The sequence below is a fragment of the Balaenoptera ricei genome, chromosome 3, assembly GCF_028023285.1.
Source record: "Balaenoptera ricei isolate mBalRic1 chromosome 3, mBalRic1.hap2, whole genome shotgun sequence".
NCBI classification, from domain to species: domain Eukaryota; kingdom Metazoa; phylum Chordata; class Mammalia; order Artiodactyla; family Balaenopteridae; genus Balaenoptera; species Balaenoptera ricei.
This window is the reverse complement of record NC_082641.1, coordinates 119786878-119799639: the sequence shown is the minus strand read 5'-3', so window position 1 is coordinate 119799639 and position 12762 is coordinate 119786878. Positions and strand designations below refer to the sequence as shown.

The window sequence follows — 12762 nt, the reverse complement described above, 5'->3', positions numbered from 1 at the left end:
TCCCCACCTCCCAGTGTCCTGTCAACTCCCTGCATTCTCGCCGTCTCCTCCTGAACTCGGGGACACTGCTCCTGCTACAATCATCCATGACCTTCTTGGCACTCACTTCTCAAGCGCCATCTCTCTCTCCGTCTTAAGGCTCCCTTTGCTTGGCTTTAGTGACACCAAATTCTCCTGGCTTCTTCTAGTGGAGGCAGCTCCTTCCCAGTTTGCTCCTTTTCCTTATACACTGGGATTCTGAGGCTCTGTCCTAGAGTCTCTTTCCACACGTTACATGCTCACCCATGGTGGAACCCAGAGGTTCTACATGTTGAAGAAGCCCTCATCTCTCTGGAGTCTACACTTCTCTCCTGAGTGTTTCAGACTCTAATGTCTACGGCGGCAGCTCCACTATTATCTCTGTGAACTCAACATGTCCAAAATCAAACTGAACAGAAAAAAGTAGACTCATACTCCCCCCACCCATGGCACCACCTCCTGTTTTCTGTATCCGAATGGCACATCCGCTAACCCATTTCCAAGCCATAAACTCAGGTGTCATCCTTGGTTCTTCTTTCTCCTTCTCCCTGATAAAGAAATCCTATCAATTCTGTTCTCTAAGTAGCTCTTGACTGCTTACATTCCCTTCCCCCTCCCCTATTTCAGTCACGACTCTCTCCCCTCTACTGGAATCTTTCAACAGCCTCCCAGCCTGTGCCTATTTCCAGTCTTGCCATCTCCCGTCTCCACCTAGCTACCCCAGCGGCAAACATTCTCCAGCCCCATCCCTCAATGGCCCCCCCTCAAAGGATAGATCCAAGGTTCTCTCAATATATTTCAATCTTCAGCTAGACCATGCCATCCCTTGCCTCTCTCTAGACTTCTGCACATGCCTTTTCCTCTGCTTGGAATACTCTTTTCACCCCGCTTTATGTCCTCACTCCCCAGTGTGGTTAACCCCTACTCATCAGCCACAGGAAGCAGTAAGCAGAGTGGTGAGGGTGACTGTACACTCAGGTTTCCTGGATTCCAACCACAGTCCCACCACGTCCTAGGTGTATGACTTCAACCTCCCTATGCTTCAATTTCCCCTTCAGGAAAATGGGAGCAATAACTGTGGGGATATCACTGGTTGAGTAGCAAACAATTTTCCCTTCTTCCTCACTAACAGAACCCCAAATTTGTTCAGGGGCCATGTGTTCATTCCAGGGACTCCATCGTGATTGGTATAACTTATAGAAACCTGCCTTCTTTTTGCCCGTGATTAATTCCGGCCAATGAAATGGAAGAGGAAGTCTACAGAGTGCTCCTAGAAAATACAGTACTATTCTTGGAACCAAGCAAGAGAAGCCCCTGCCCGGCGCCCCAGGCTCTAGAGGGTCCCATCTATCACAGACCACACGTACAAGTTAAAGAACACACGGGCACCCCTGTCACTCAGAGTCACACAGCATGACCCATAACCCTCAACATCCGCTATGATGACTAACATGGTTCGGGCCCCGGGGAAACACATCACACCTCTGGCCCTAGGTCCTCAAAACTAAAGGTAACTGCATCGAGCAGAGGTGTGTGGACCGTGCTTTGGCCAGCCCCAGAGACCAACACTGCTGTGGAGTGTAGGGAGAACTCCGGAAAGAGAGCAGACAAGTGTGCTTCTCAACCCTTCGTCTCAGCACAAATGCAACACATTCTTGCAAAATGAAGTACAGAAGCTCAGGAGTGCTAAACATCCCTTTCCTTGTTTCTGTTCCTATTCATGGTTCCACAAATCAGTCCTATATTAGCACCAGTTGTACATGGTAGCTGAGCAGCTTTCTGCAAAATTATATCATGTTGCATACATATGTGTCATATATGCAGATACACAACTCACACATATATGAAATATAACATGCATGAAGCGTAATACTAATTCTTTATTTTGGAAATGAAATGGACATTGAGCACTGTAATTGCAGACATTACATTTTTAAAAAGCGAAGCTAAGATTTAATTTTCAAAACATTAAATGACTTTCAGCTCTTAATTTTGATTAAAATGTTAGTATTAATTATAAATTATATTCTGCCTCTTACTACTTCTAATAGATAAATTTGAGCATTTCAGAAGAAAAATAGCTTCTTAAAAAGACCACTTAACTATTAGCTTATTTGAATATAATTGTGAATATAACTGTGTAATTTGGGTAATTTTGCAGGCAAGGTAAATGCTCTAATGTTTGCACCTAAAACTGGGACTGCATGATAAAGATAAATGGTAAAATTCAAGCTAATACGTTAATTTTTCTTTACCTAGAATGTTCAACAGCAAATTAAAAAAATGTATCATGACAAGTCAAAAGAAGCTATAAAAGAAAGTTAAAAGCTTTATGTTTTAGTACCTTAAATGGCAATTTTTTCCTGCTTTTTGAAAAGGGGTCTCACATTTTTCCTTTTGCACCAGGCCCCACAAATTACACAGCTGGCCCTGATGGCAGAACAGAAAGAATCTTCGTCTTTTTGTCACTGGTCGGCCACTGCCAACCTTAGGACCACCAACCCCAGATTTCTTGTTTAGTCAACAATAAATGCCATTCTGATTAAAGCCACTGTTAGTCTTTGACTTGAGGTAAGTGACCAGCAAATAGCTCAGTTTTGAGTACTTAACTATGAGCCAGCACGATTCTAATCATGGAGCTCCTGCAGCACTGCTTGGCACACAGTAGGGTGCCATGCAATTCACCATCTTAATTAAGCACTTTTCAGAGTAAAAGAGGGTACATAGGGACTTCCCTGATGGTGCAGTGGTTAAGAATCCGCCTGCCAATGCAGGGGACACGGGTTCGATCCCTGGTCCAGGAAGATCCCACATGCTGTGGAGCAGCTAAGCCCGTGTGCCACAACTACTGAGCCTGCGCTCTAGAGCCTGCGAGTCATAACTACTGAGCCTGAGTGCCACAACTACTGAAGCCCATGCGCCTAGAGCCCATGCTTTGCAACAAGAGAAGCCACCGCAATGAGAAGCCTGTGCACCGCAATGAAGAGTAGCCCCCGCTCGCCGTAACTAGAGAAAACCCATGCACAGCAACAAAGAACCAACACAGCCAAAAATAAATAAAAATAAAATAAATTTATTTAAATAAAAAAAAAAATCATGTCAGAACCAGAAGACCTTACCGGGCCAACTAAGAGTCAACACTATCGTTACCTCTTCTTACTCGTGCATTAACTTGAAATTCACTTCTCTGGGAAGGTGTTCCCAATTCCCCAAATCTGCATGAAGGGCCCACAGCACCCTTTAGGTTCTCTGCTGCAGCACTGCTCACAGCCTGTAGGTCAAGAACCTCTTATGAGTCCATATACCCAACCAGACTGCAGCTCCAAAGAGGTGGGGTCTGGGTGTGTCCTGTCCTCCACTGCGGGCATCCACAGGGTCTCCCAAAGAGCGGGCGCTCAATTCCTGCAGCTAAATGAACTCATTTGGTCTCTCGTGTGTATGCCTGTCTGGCCCTGGTGACGCCACTACAGAGTGAAATGCTCTTACATTTGCATTTGGGCTCTGTGGGAGTGGGACCTTTATTTCATTCACTGACATGTCCCCTGAAGTCCAAAACGCAGTGCCCAGTAGGTAACGGTAAGTAATGTCTGCTGCACTTCTAGCATCTTTTCCAAGGACCAGATAACGCCTATGGGGATTTTAACAACAGAAGGAGGGAGAGCCTAGCACTCCAGCTGCACTGTATCTAGTTACAATGTCTAGTGCTAGAAGACTGAGAATCTAGACAGGAGATCCCATCCTATCTAGGCACTAGGCCTTATTTCTCTCTTGTCACGTGATTTTTAGGCTGTGTCTTTCTTGCAGAAGCTTGCATGTATCTCACCGGATGAGGAGGAACCCAACTTCCTAGCCCCTTCCACCCCCAGACATGGCTCTCTATAGCAACTGGGAACCTGAGCTGGTAATCTGTCTCTTCGACCAGACCCCGGAGCACACAATCCCCTCCCTAGAAGGAAGAAACCAGCCCAACACAGGCTTCAAGGAGCCAGAAAGGACAGTTAGAAGGAAAACACAAAGGCTGCTCTCTCAGTCCTGCCCTCTCCTTTTCACATGCAGTCAGCCCACATTCCCTGAGACGGGTGGTGGGGTGTCAGATCAAACAGCAGTGGGCAGCTCAGCTGGTCCACCCGGACTAGTTACTGCCATCCGACCCCACGGGCAGAGCCCCCTTCCGGGTTCACAAGAAGGAGAATCCTGCTCTGGCCATTCATCAGCATAAAGGACCAGCTGCAGTTTGGGGGCAAACATCCTACCAGCCGTCCAGCTGCCCACAGCCATGCCAGGGACATCACTCTACCAGGGACCCCACGCAGCCAATCAAATACATCACAGACCACTTTACATCACCTCTCCTACGGTCTTCTCTAAGGCAACCCATCCAGCAGAACACAAGTGGGGGTGGAACTCATGCCAACACTTGAGCAGCTCCCACAAGACATTACCCACTTTGTTTTTCCCACATTGTGCGCCTAAGATTTCAGAAACACTCCTTACCTTTCTCTACCCAGAGGGCCTCTTTCTCCATCTGTTAGGGATCCTTTTTCTTTCCCCCCTCATAAATGCAGATGTCGCTGGAAGAGCCATTAAACCTAAAACGAAATTTTGAGTTAATTATCTATCTTTGGACTTAGAAGAAGGCTTTGCAAGGTAAAGTAAATTCTTTCTGGAACCTTGTAGATTTTTCTCCCTGACCCCTGATAATCTTACTTTCCTACTCTACAGGACTTTTTTTTTTCCCCTGAGTTAACTTCTCTAGGTTTAAAAAAAAAAAAAAAAATTTCTGGTTGTGGGAGGAGGGGAGGGGGAAATAAGTAAATACAATGGGGCCCCCTGGCCCCCAGCTGTTCCAAATCTTCCCCTCACAGGATGTAATGTCTAAAAAGCAAGAAAAATACTCCTTCCTCTTCCAGCATTCGGCAGGATCTTGCATGCAAAGAGAAGAATGTCTGGTTACTCTGTGGGTTTTCATCTGCTTTTTAACTCACATGTGGCCAAACTACCCTGGCCGCCCAATCCCATTTCTCCCTCTCCCCCCAAAATCCCAGTGCTCAGCAGGGCTCACCGCTCGTGAAGGGCATCCTGGTTCAGCCAAGGGGCTCCCACCCCTCCACACCACACCACCAACCCCTTTGGCACAAAGGATCTGTTCTAAGCCTGGCCAATGACTTCTGCAGACTTCTTAGCTGAAGACCTGCCAGAGGGAAGCCAGGGCCCCCAGAGGAAGTGGGGCCGCCCCCCGAGGGTAAAATGAGTGGGCTCGGGGTCCTGAACTTCTTGACCTGCGCTCTCACGCCCTACTTCCAGGCACTCCGCAGGCGGATGCACACACACAGCCAAGTCCTGCGCGTCTCAACAGGAAGGACGTTCCCCAGCAGCTGCGACGACCCTACTGATGCCTTTCCAACACTGGGAGGGCGCTATTTACAAGAAGCGCAGCCGGAGGGACTAGACGAGTTCCAACTTTATTTCAACCGACCCTTCTTTCCGGCTTCTATAGTTCTCCTTGAAATTAAAGGAAGAGGCCTTCCTCCCTGAATTGCCCGATTTTTATGCAAGGACAGAGGCTCTCATTTAAATGATTGAGAAACCCTGACTGAGAAGATGGCAAATGACGCCCCTGATCTGCCCCTCCCCGTTTGGCTCCTCACCTTCCTCCCCTCTGCACCAGGCCCGCCCCGACCCCACACCCCGCACCCCGCCACCTCCTTTGTTTTTCCCACATTGTACACCTAGGATTTCAGAAACACTCCTTGCCGCCTTCCCTCCCCCGCCCCCAAGCGTGCTCCTTGGCACATACTCCTTTTTTATGCGGGCGCAACCCAGAACCCCTTGCAGGCTTCCTCTTACCCTGGCTCCAAATCCTCCTTCCTTCCTGCCCTCTCACCCCTTCTCATCACAGCCTCCAAGGCCCTTGTGCTCTACCCTCACCCACCCCCTCCTCTGACCTTACAAACTACCTCCTCCTTGCTATTCCTCAAATATACCTCAGGGCCGTTGCACTTGCTGTTTCCTCTACCCAGAGCACCTTCTTCTGGGGTGTTTGAAATTCTGGCTCCCTCAAGAGATATAAATTTCTGCCTGAAAATTACCTCCCTAGAGGGGCCTTGCTCCTAAAAAGCACCCCCATCACTCACTCCTCACTCTACCCCACACCTGCTTTATTTTCATTCACAGCACCTTTCCCCACAAAGGCTCTCTCCTTGACCAAACTTTAATCAGGCTCCTCTGAGCCCTCTTCTCAATGAGGCCCTGCCCTTGGCCTGCCTTCAGCAAAGAATCCTGCTAAGTCTTCCCCTACCCTTGAGATCCGATCAAGGTCCTCATTACCCACCTTTGATGTCTAAGTCCTTGGCCTGCCTTCTGCAAGAATCCTGTTAAGTTGGTTTAGCGAGAATCGCCTCCCCTTGATGTCTACCTCATCCACTGACCCCCTCAGTCTGTTGATTGGTTCTAAACCCCAGCTGTCTTTGCCATGCTCAGAGTTGAACTCAATCTCTTTTCCCTATTGCACTCGCCTTCAATGAAGGCTTCCCTACCACTTCAACAGGTGTCAGAGGTCTGTTTCTTTAACACCACCCGACATCATAGGATCTTTCTGTTCATCTGTCTCCTTCCACTGGGCTATAAGCTATAAGCTCCATGAGGGCAGGGTCTCTATGTGTTTTGCTCTCCTCCAGCTTTCTAGTTTCTAGAGCAGTATCTGACACGCAGCAGACACTCCCCAAATCTTCGTTGAATGCACAAATCTAGTGACCCCCACTTGTCTCTTGGTCTCAGTTTACCTGCCACCTCCTCTGGGAAGCCATTCCTGAATCTTCCTGACCCTGTATTTCGTCTAGCCGTGATCAGACTGATCACAGGGGATACTTCTCTGGCTTAATATGCACTTTTAACTTGTTATATAACATACTAACAAAATGAAACACAGAGGTCTATCTTGACCACCTGCCCTCCTTCCCTTCCACAGCTCCAGCACCCACCTCCAGCCTGGATTCTCTGTTACGTACATCCATGCACACACCTGGTCACCTGTCTCCTCTCCCTGCTCTTCCCAACGCACACATTGCCTGACCCCCTAGCAGGGGGCTAATTAAAAAGAGAGAGGAAGAGGAGCCCTGATGGGGCCAGCTCTCTGCTCTCTAAAACCAGGCCCAGCTTAGCCCCCGCCATCCCCCCCCCCGCTACCCACCCCCATCTTCCTGGCTTTCTCCACACCCGGGAGGAAAGATGCCACTTCTGTTGGCTGCCCTGCAAGAGGGCAATGGAGTCCACAGGCCAGCCCTTCTCAGCTCACTTCTCCACTCCCAGCAAATTTACAAGGCCAATGCCGGGCAGAGTGAGCCGCCCGAGTCCTACTGCTCAAGGCTGCAATCCTGGAAGGCATGAGAGTTCATTAGGCCCGAAAACCACGGAGGGAGGGCCAGGGCCCTAGTGGCTGGTGAGTTCCCACCAGCTCCAAAGCTTCGGGGAGGGAGTCTGGGCGGAGGGGAAGCTGGTTATAGAAACAGCCCAAGTAAGTTTCCACATAAAGGAAAAGTAAACAGATGAAGGCTCTTCCTCAGCCCTTTGAGCCTCTCAGAGGAGAGCAAACCTTCAAGTGTTTGTCAAAAAGCTAATCCGATTTTAAAATGCTTTGAAAGGGCTGGAAGAGGAAATACCAACTACTGACCACCCCCTGCACTGGCCGGCAGCCTAAGAGTGGCCACTTTCCCCTCCCTCGGCCTCTGTCTTGGGGGTACTGTTCATACAGAGACCCAGAAAATCGGACGGTACCTGGGCAGAAGCCGGAACCAACCCTCGTCCACTCAGTCGTCCACGAAGGGCTACTGACCCCTCTTTCTGCCAAGAAAGAAGGCTTCATGAGAGCAGAAAACCAGCCAGGATTGGAAAGCAAGGACTGCACGCAGCCTTCACTCCACTCACATCCTTCAAATCTAGCAGATATTGAATCGCCCTGGCCCGGCTTCCTGGGGGCAGGGCAATTATCTCCCCTCCCCCACCCCATACCCCAGGTGGGCCTCATTTCTGGCAGCCAGTTCACTCCCAGGTGAAATGAGTTTCCAAATAGGTTTGCCCAACAGCAATTAAAGGAACAGCAAACCCTTCTCAAATATTCCAGATTCTGGTTCTCTCTCCCTTGGACAACTTTACCAGATGCTGTCACCTACTACCATCATGCTAGGGTGACCAACCACCCAGGTTGCCAGGGGCTGTCCGGGTTTTAGCACTGAAAGTACTGCATCCCAGGATGGTTGGTCACCTATCATTGTGGCCTCCCCAAGCTTCTCCCCTCCCATCCCCACAGTTTCACAAGGGCATGTATTTTGGCAAGGTGGGCTTCCTGGTATTGCTCCCCAATCCTGATGCCCTTGCTGGGTTTAGAGGAAAGGAAAGTGGTAAATCTAGAGGTTGCATTAGTTTCCTTCTACCAGAGTCTTTTAACTTAGAAAAAGGAAAATAGATAAGAATAATACCAGACACGCAGCACTTTGCTGAACATACAATACCTTGTTCGATTTATCCTATGAGGTTGGTACCGTTTCCCAGACTGGGAAACTGAGACTCAGGATCACAGATAATAAGTGGTAGGATTGACATTCCAATGCAGGCAGTGACACCAGGGCTCACAGACTAATTCACTATATTAATCTGTGATCCCTAAAGATGAAGAATCCTTGTCATTTTGATCACAGAGGATGAAAACAACGTGAAGCTACTTATGCGAGACTGAAAGGGCATAAATTCACATATGTGGAGCAGCACACGAAGAAAACAGGATTGTGAGAGAAAAGGGAACCTTCATACACTGTTGGTGGGAATGTAAACTGGTGCAGCCACTGTGGAAAACAGTATGGAGATTTCTCAAAAAACTAAAAATACAGCTACCATATGACCCAGCAATTCCACTCCTGGATATGTATCTGAAAAAAACAAAAACAGATTAAAAAAGATACATGCACCCCAACGTTCACAGCAGCATTATTTACAATTGCCAAGATATGGAGACAACCTGTGTTCATCAACAGATGAATGGATAAAAAAGATGTGATATATATACATATATATATATCAATCACACACTATATGTACATAGTGTATGTGTATATATATATATATACACACACACACACACACACACACATATATATATTACACACAATGGAATATTACTCAGCCATAAAAAGGAATGAAATTTTGCCATTTGCGGCAACATGGTTGGACTTGGAGGGTATTACCCTAAGTAAAATAAGTCAGACAGAGAAGGACAAAAATTGTATGCTATCACTTATATGTGGAATCTAAAATATACAACAAACTAGTGAATATAATAGAAAAGAAGCAGACTCATAGATATAGAGAATAAACTACTGGTTGCCAGTGGGGAGAGGGGAGGGGGAGGGCCAATATAGGGGTAGGGGACTAAGAGGTACAAACTACTATGTATAAAATAAGCTATAAGGATATATTGTACAACATGGGAAAGATAGCCAATATTTTATAATAACTATAAATGGATTACAACCTTTAAAAATTGTGAACCACTTTATTGTACACCTGTAACTTATATAATATTGTACATCAACTATACTTCAATTTTTTTAAAGGGAAAAAATAAACAAATTGTATGGAACCTACAAAAAAAGAAAGAAAGCAAGCAGGATTATGAGACTGTGACCACAGGTTCTCCTATAGATGGGACCAATAGTTGCCATGAGGAGAGGGCCAGGTTCACAGACAGTTATGGCACCACTGCCCTGGTGCAGAGTCTCACCGCGTAACCCCTAACATTGGCCTACCCCCATCCACACTCCCAATGGCTGCTAGATGCATCCATTAAAACTCCAACTGATTGTGTCCAACCCTGACACCCCCAACAGCTGCCCTGCATAACAAAATCTAGGTCCCTCAGCCTGAGTCTCATCCATTGCCTTGAAACTGTAAGTGGAGGCCAACTTTACAGGAACCAATTTGGCAGGATAGGTCAAAAAACTTAAGGGTTCATGCCGCTTGACTTTATAATCTCCCTTCTAAGAATTTTCCTCAAGGAAATGGTTGTAACTGGTAGTGATTGGGAGAAGGAGGGTGACATTTTACACGTAAAGGTGTTCATACATAAGGTTATGTCGAACAACGAACCTGGAATAATGCCCATGACTAACAATAAAGAAATGGTTAACAAAACTATGATGTATCTGATATATCCATTCAACTGGATATTACACAACCACTAAAATGTATGTTTATGAGGAGTTGAAAACAGCATGGAAAATGCTTGGGCTGTCATGTTAAGCAATACCTGCAGGAAATAAAATTATACATACAGTGTGATCACAACTATGTGAAAACAAAAACACTACCTACAGTGAAAGGACTGAAAGGAAGTGAACAAGATGAAAAGGAACTAACACCAAGCATCCTGCTAACTGCTTTACCTTCTTATCTCATTTAATCTTCACGGCAAGATAGTAACTATTTTTATCCTCACTTAATGAAGGAGAAAACAGAAGCTACAAGAGGATAATGAAGCTGCCCAATGGTTGCCCACAGCTGACGAGGGAGAGAAGGGATCTGAACTCAAGATTTGCCCGATTCAGGGCCTGTGCCCTTATCCTCCAAGCTATACCACACCCAAAAGCAGACAGTAGCTTGATTTGGCTAGTGGAACGGCTGGCAACTTGTTGCCCCTCTACTTTCTACTTTTTTATTTTCCAAATTGTCTATATTAACCATTAGTACATTTTTTTCTTAACTTTTTCCTTCCACTTCGAAGGTCATACAGGCATGTAACACCTGGTGAGTTGTATTACTTTTTTAATGTAGAAAACAATAAACTTATGACCAAACAACGTTTAAAACGACAACAATTCTCTTTCATCTTGAATTCAATTCTCCACGGTTTGGCTTTCTGCTATCCTTCTGGTCGCTATTTCTTTTTCATAGTCGTTCAGTCCCCAAGATAAGTTATTAGGTGACACGGTCAGATCCATGAGCTGGAAAGAACAGCTCTGGGAGTGGAGACGAAGGTGGGACGGTGGAGGCAGGGGGTGCAGAAGGTGGGGGCAGGTGAGGAACTGAGCGGGGGGTGGCCCCCCGTGAAGCCGACCTGGCAATGTATACACATGTAACATACAGGTAACACACATGGGGAAAGGCCATGCGCAGGGTGGCCAAGGGAAACAAACTGTGCACGGAAAAGCATCAGCATTAGACAAATGAAACAGCAGAATGACCTGGGGCTGTAATCTGGGCTCCCTCCCCATTTCAGGGCCTCCTGGCTGCACTTGCAAGGCAGGAGACCAGAAGCCTCCGGCCGCCACTCCCTGGAACATCCAGGATGAGAGGGCCAATGGGGAGAAGGATCACCACCTTCCACAACACATGGCTTTTTGGACCGGGCCTCCCCTGGAACGGTCTTTTCTAGTTTGAGGGAGACAGCAGGCTTTTGAGGAAACAAATTACAGACAGCTTGGCTGCAGCTAAGCAGTAGCAGCACAAAGTGTGAAAAGTTGCAAAAAAGATGCTCAGATTTCACTCACTTTTCTCTTCAGCCCTGCATGTTGGAGGGCTTTCCAAGTAAGGAAGCCACAATATTACTAGAGGAAATAAAATCAAAAGGAGGAACCTTTTTAACAGTAGTTCTCAGCCCTTGAGGGGCCTCAGAAGCACAGAGGAGTGTGGATGAGGGGGGCCTGTTTAAAATGCAGATTTTCAGGCTCACCCCCAAACAGTCTGATTTCATAGATCCTGCTAAAGCCTAGGAGTCTGCATTTTAATGAGCATTTCCCCAAGTTGCTGTTAGGCTCTACTCTACCTAGTAAGAAACTCCGGGGACTTCCCTGATGGCACAGTGGTTGAGAATCCGCCTGCCAATGCAGGGGACATGGGTTCGAGCCCTGGCCCGGGAAGATCCCACATGCCGCAGAGCAACTAAGCCCGTGCGCCACAACTACTGAGCCTGCACTCTAGAGCCTGCGAGCCACAACTACTGCGCCCACAAGCCACAACTACTGAAGCCCGCGCACCTAGAGCCCGTGCTCCGCAACAAGAAAAGCCACCACAATGCGCACTGCAACCAAGAGTAGCCCCCGCTCACCACAACTAGAGAAAGCCTGCGTGCAGCAACCAAGACCCAACGCAGCCATAAATAAATAAATAAAAGAAACTGACTTACAGAGCCTTGGTGGTAGAAAGTCTGACATCTGATATTTGGGGCACATTTCTTTTAATTATTTCATCTTTTAAAAACATATTACAAAGGGAATACAGGGAATTCTTTGTATTCTTTTTGCAACTTGTCTGTAAGACAAATTATTTCAAAAGTTTAAAATATATTTATTACACAAGTAACATATGCCTATAATAAAATATCTGTAATAGCGCCACAAGACATAAAGTGGAAAAGGGACCCCCTTCACCACTCTCACCACCAGCCCCAACCCACTCTCCAAACTAGCCACTGCGAACAATTTGGTATGTATTAAGCAAACACGTCAGACTTTTGTTTGTGTGTTTTCATTTTTTAACAATAACTAATGCCTACAAGAATGTGATGAAAATGACACTCAAAGTTGTTAGTTGAAGTGCAAATTAATACAGCCATCTTGAAAAGCAATTTAGCAACGTGTATCCAAAACCATAAAAATATTTTGTATACCTTAAACTTATACAATGTTATATGTCAATTATATCTCAATTTTTTTCATTAAAAATTTTAAAACCCATAAAAACATTCATACTCTTGGA

General features: G+C 46.5%; 1 long non-coding RNA gene across 1 annotated transcript in view; it reads right to left on the bottom strand.

The window, feature by feature from the left end:
• LOC132362601 (uncharacterized) overlaps positions 1–7854 on the bottom strand; it is a 354028-nt gene extending 346174 nt beyond the window's left edge. The window contains exons 1-2 of the long non-coding RNA XR_009502404.1: positions 7792–7854; positions 4513–4607 (exon numbers count right to left, since the gene is read on the bottom strand). This is a non-coding gene — a long non-coding RNA (uncharacterized LOC132362601). The remainder of the gene's footprint in view (positions 1–4512; positions 4608–7791) is intronic.
• Between the last annotated feature and the right edge of the window lie 4908 nt (positions 7855–12762).